General features: G+C 46.6%; 1 non-coding gene across 1 annotated transcript; it reads right to left on the bottom strand.

Annotated features, from left to right (window-relative positions):
- Positions 1-3,214: 3,214 nt before the first annotated feature.
- On the bottom strand, positions 3,215-3,297 carry trnal-uag (transfer RNA leucine (anticodon UAG)). The gene has a single exon. It is a non-coding gene; the product is annotated as a tRNA-Leu (tRNA).
- Positions 3,298-5,958: the final 2,661 nt, after the last annotated feature.

Raw genomic sequence — 5,958 nt, 5'->3', positions numbered from 1 at the left:
TCTGACCCATAATGGAGAGAGATCGCTGCTCCCACATGCTCAGCTTATGTTGTACCCTGGCTACTCGCTCCTTCCAGGTTTTGGTGCACGTCCCAGCCCTTCCAAACCATATCCCCAGCACCTTCAGGTAGTCTGACCTAACGGTGAAGGGGACAAAGGATCGGTCAGCCGAGTTCCCAAAGAACATGGCCTCATTGGAACATTGGCTCCCAAGGCCAGTTCGAGCTGGTCGCAGATGCTCATCAGTCGGCGCACAGACAGTGGATCCGAGCATAAAACGGCGACATCATCCATGTACAGGGAGGTTTTAACCTGAGTGCCTCCGCTGCCTGGGATTGTCACCCCTCTGATGCTCGCATTCTTCCTAATAGACTCAGCAAAGGGTTCAATACTGCAAACAAACAAGACAGGGGAGAGAGGACAGCCCTGTCTGACTCCAGATTGGATCGGGAAACTTTCTGATTCCCACCCATTGATTAAGACTGCACTACTGATGTTTGTGTAGAGTAGTTTGATCCAATTGCAGATTCCTTCCCCAAACCCTATTTTGGAATGCACATCCATCATGTAAGTGTGCGATATCCTGTCAAAAGCCTTCTCCTGGTCCAGGCTGATGAGGCAGGTGTCCACCCTCCTGTCCCGTACATAGGTGATCATATCCCTGAGTAGCGCAAAGCTATCAGAGATTGTCCTGCCTGGTATAGTATAGGTCTGATCAGGGTGAATCACCAACTCCAGAGCAGACTTGAATCGACTGGCTATGACTTTTGACAGAATCTTGTAGTCAGTATTAAGCAGAAATTGGGCCACCAATCTCTGATTTCTGTCCTCTCCCCCTTCCGCTTGTCGATGAGGGTGATGATGCCTTTCCTCATGGATTCTAACATGCTGCCAGCCTGGAGCATACTCTTGTTTACTGCCAGACATGTTGATTCTTGCCTCAAATCAGTGCACAATAAAAGAGACTGATTCCGTAAGGCTCCTTGTTATGCAGGCCACCCGGACCTGGCTGAGAAAGGCAGAGTGAGAGAAGGGAGGGGAGGAGACAAGAGTGAAGATTAAACAGAGAGCTCGATGGAGGAGACACCCAGAGTGACAGACAGAGAGAGAACGGCCCCTCATCTTTCAGCTCCACCTCCAGTTTCCTGCGGGCTGCCAATTTCAAACCCTTTATTAACAGTAGAACCGAAACCCAGCTCTCCACACAAACCCTTCCAGACTCGGCCTTCATAGTCAAGGCTTTCCAGAAAGCCGGAGCTTTTAAATATGGTCCCGATGCAATTAACACTCAGTAATATTCCCACCAAAACACAGTCCATTCTATACGAAGAAACCTCCTCAGTAACATCACCATTTCCTCACACATCCGCTTCCAGCAGTTCACAGCACCTTACTGCAGCTGTTTGGGGAATCTCCTGTGTTGAGATTGGAGTTGGAAAGCGGCCTTTACCCGGCAGTGTTATTGTCTCACAGTGAATCTGCCAGACATCCTGTTCTCTTTATTGCGAGAGAGAAAGCACGGATTTAGGAAATGTTCATTTTAAATGATCTCTATTGAGAACGAGCCCGGCCGTGGGACAGGTATTCCAGTGCAAAGAGCTGTCCATGACCGAGTGTTGCAGACTGGCACATTGCAACGTCCAAGACTATGTGCTGTGGGACGGCATTAAAGCTTGGGGAAGCAACCATGGAGACTCAATGGGGAAAGGCTGCAGTCTAAGGCCCTAGCAGGCCATAGTACAATGAGGGGCTGGAACCCGTGTAAAACCCATCGGGCTGTTTGCACCAGAGAATGTTTGATGTGTAATGTAAATACTGTAAATATAACCTGTGCAGGCAGGGATAGTGAGATACCTTATGTACATTATTGAAAGAAACTGATCTGTATTGTACCTTATGTAATATTAAATTTGAACTGCTTTGCAATGTAATTGCACAGATTATATGAATAAAATACATATTGTGCAAAAGAAAGCAGCTTTCCTGTCAACACACATCTTGTCTCAGGGCACAACTTTCCTGTGATCTTGTCATACCCAACTTCGCTCTATATCTTCTGACACACACACTTTACAGTCTGTCATTTCCAAAAACAAGCATTCTAAAATCAAAAGATCTTTTGTTTATTTCTCCTTTCTTTTAATTTCTCCTCTATTCTTCTCAATCACTCCCTTCAACAGTCCTATTCAGATCAAGGTGGAATGTGAATAGTGTCACAACTCACCTGACACTAATATTACCCTTCTTTTCTCTTGTCTCATTCAATGGGAAAGCTTTATTCACCAGTCTGTTGCTGTTTTACACTCTTGCCATACCATCTGGTATTGCATCCATCTGAATTCTGTGCTTTCATGGCCTTACATATCATTTCCTCTTCTGGATGATTTGTTTGCTTCAGTTCCATTCAACCAGGCTGGTCCACAGGGAAGCTTAGAACCTTTGCCTTGGACGGGTCCACGTTGATCCATTACATTCAGAATCACCTCCTTGAAATAACTCCAAAGTACAACTACAGTCACCACACAGCATCTGCTTCAAACACTCCTCCACATTTTATCTGTTCTGACTGTCAACACCTCCAGCTCTTCTGTTTAAGTGGAACCCATCAGGTGTGTATAGGTTCCTTCTATTCTGAAAGCTGTAGCACTGATTCAGGGAATTCAGCCCTGTTTCTCTACTCGAAAGGATCAGCCATGCTTGATCTGCCTCGTATTTTGCTTTTATTGCAACGTTACAAGACCTCCAATCCTCTGGCACCACACCTGTATCCAGTGAGGGATTGGAAAATGATGGTCAGACCTTCCACTATTTCTTCCCTGGCTTCTTTCAACAGCCTGAGGTACATTTCATCTGGTCCTGATGTTTTATCCACATTCAAGGATGCTCATCCCATTAAGACTTCCTCTCTCCTTAAGTTATCACGTCCAATACTTCACACTCCTCCTCCTTAATAACAATATCTGCATCACCCTCTCATTCGGGCAAACAGTAAAGTATTCATTAAGGATATTGACAACATCTTCCACCCCGATACAAAGGTTACATTTTTGATCTTTTCAGTGCCCTGCTGTTTGCTTAGTTGCCTCTTCCTCTAATGTTTTGTTGCAACATCTTTGGGTCCATGGTTATTTTGTTTGTCCATGTTCTTTCCTGCTTTCTCTCTTTGCTCTTCACCGCTGCTCCCAAACGCCTCCAGTTCAGTCAAAACACAAGGTGTTAGAAGTGGGATTTGAACCCACGCCTCCAGTGGAGACTGCGACCTAAACGCAGCGCCTTAGACCGCTCGGCCATCCTGACTACCTGCGATGTGCTATCAATGCTAAGGAAATTATTCATTCTTTGTGAAAGTATTTGTGAGATTGTGGAAATGTCTGGAAGAGGAAAGACTGGCGGGAAAGCTCGGGCCAAGGCCAAGTCTTGCTCCTCCCGGGCTGGACTGCAGTTCCCGGTGGGCCGTGTTCACAGGCTCCTGAGAACGGGTAACTATGCTGAGCGTGTGGGTGCCAGAGCCCCGGTCTATCTGGCTGCTGTGCTCGAGTATCTGACCGCTGAAATCCTCGAACTCGCCGGTAACGCGGCCCGGGACAACAAGAAGACCCGCATCATCCCCAGACACCTGCAGCTGGCCGTCCGCAACGACGAGAGCTCAACAAGCTGCTGGGAGGGGTGACTATCGCTCAGGGCGGGGTGCTGCCTAATATCCAGGCCGTGCTGTTGCCCAAGAAAACCAGCGCTCAGAGCTCCCAGAAAAAGTAAAGCGACCAAAATGTCATCAAATAAACCAAAGGCTCTTTTCAGAGCCACCCACAGTCTCTGTGAAAGGGCTGGTTACTGTCAGGAGGGAATCAGTGATGGAGTTATTGTAACAGTGGATTGACCTGTTTCACATCTGTCCAGGTGAACGGGCTTACAGCTGAGAAGTCAATTTCAGCTTAAGTTTAAAAGTGAATTCCCTTTTGTTTTCGGAGGACCAGGGGACTGCTGGGTAAGGAAAAGGGTATATATTTGTGTGGTTTAGAATCTCTTTCTTTTAGTTTCGGTGACTGCAGCGTTGATAGCAACAGAGGTGCGTGAACGGGCTTACAGCTGAGAAGTCAATTTCAGCGTAAGTTTAAAAGTGAATTCCCTTTTGTTTTCGGAGGACCAGGGGACTGCTGGGTAAGGAAAAGGGTATATATTTGTGTGGTTTAGAATCTCTTTCTTTTAGTTTCGGTGACTGCAGCGTTGATAGCAACAGAGGTGCGTGAACGGGCTTACAGCTGAGAAGTCAATTTCAGCGTAAGTTTAAAAGTGAATTCCCTTTTGTTTTCGGAGGACCAGGGGACTGCTGGGTAAGGAAAAGGGTATATATTTGTGTGGTTTAGAATCTCTTTCTTTTAGTTTCGGTGACTGCAGCGTTGATAGCAACGGAGGTGCGTGAACGGGCTTACAGCTGAGAAGTCAATTTCAGCTTAAGTTTAAATTTGAATTCCCTTTTGTTTTCGGAGGACCAGGGGACTGCTGGGTAAGGAAAAGGGTATATATTTGTGTGGTTTAGAATCTCTTTCTTTTACTTTCGGTGACTGCAGCGTTGATAGCAACAGAGGTGCGTGAACGGGCTTACAGCTGAGAAGTCAATTTCAGCGTAAGTTTAAAAGTGAATTCCCTTTTGTTTTCGGAGGACCAGGGGACTGCTGGGTAAGGAAAAGGGTATATATTTGTGTGGTTTAGAATCTCTTTCTTTTAGTTTCGGTGACTGCAGCGTTGATAGCAACGGAGGTGCGTGAACGGGCTTACAGCTGAGAAGTCAATTTCAGCTTAAGTTTAAATTTGAATTCCCTTTTGTCTTCGGAGGACCAGGGGACTGCTGGGTAAGGAAAAGGGTATATATTTGTGTGGTTTAGAATCTCTTTCTTTTACTTTCGGTGACTGCAGCGTTGATAGCAACAGAGGTGCGTGAACGGGCTTACAGCTGAGAAGTCAATTTCAGCGTAAGTTTAAAAGTGAATTCCCTTTTGTTTTCGGAGGACCAGGGGACTGCTGGGTAAGGAAAAGGGTATATATTTGTGTGGTTTAGAATCTCTTTCTTTTAGTTTCGGTGACTGCAGCGTTGATAGCAACGGAGGTGCGTGAACGGGCTTACAGCTGAGAAGTCAATTTCAGCTTAAGTTTAAAAGTGAATTCCCTTTTGTTTTCGGAGGACCAGGGGACTGCTGGGTAAGGAAAAGGGTATATATTTGTGTGCTGGCTGTACCCGAGACACTACACGTGTAGTGCCTCCCACCCACCCTCCTCCTCTAACCAAAAAAAAGGACTCTGGTGCGTTGATAAGGTAAACTTTTTATTTGGGAAGTTGTGTCCGTTGGATTGCTAACCTAACAAGTTTTGACTTTTTGTTTTTTTGGTTCTTCAGTAGATTTTTTGGGAATTTGGAATAGTGGGAATGGAGATTAAGGCAGTTGTATGTTCCTCCTGCAGAATGTGGGAGGTAAGGGTCGTCAAGAGTGTCCCTGCTGACTGCATCTGTGGGAAGTGCACCCAACTCCAGCTCCTCGAGAACCGCGTTAGGGAACTGGAGCTGGAGCTGGATGAACTTCGGATCATTCGGGAGGCGGAGGAGGTTATTGAGAGGAGTTATGGGGAGGTAGTCACACCTCAGGTAAAAGAAGTAGGTGGATGGGTTACCGTCAGGGGAAGGAGAGGAAACCAGCAGGCAGTGCACGGATCCCCTGTGGCTGTTTCCCTCAACAACAGGTATACCGTTTTGGATACTGTTGCGGGGGACGACTTACCAGGGGTAAGCAATGGGGTACAGATATCTGGCACAGAGTCTGTCCCTGTTGCTCAGAAGGGAAGGGGGAAGAGGAGCAGAATATTAGTCATTGGGGACTCCATAGTTAGGGGAACAGATAGGAGGTTCTGTGGGAACGAGAGAGACTCACGGTTGGTATGTTGCCTCCCAGGTGCCAGGGTTCGTGA

Source organism: Heterodontus francisci, unplaced genomic scaffold (genome assembly GCF_036365525.1).
Source record: "Heterodontus francisci isolate sHetFra1 unplaced genomic scaffold, sHetFra1.hap1 HAP1_SCAFFOLD_618, whole genome shotgun sequence".
NCBI lineage: Eukaryota > Metazoa > Chordata > Chondrichthyes > Heterodontiformes > Heterodontidae > Heterodontus > Heterodontus francisci.
Note: the sequence above shows the minus strand (reverse complement) of the source record. Positions and strands in the feature narration are given on the sequence as shown.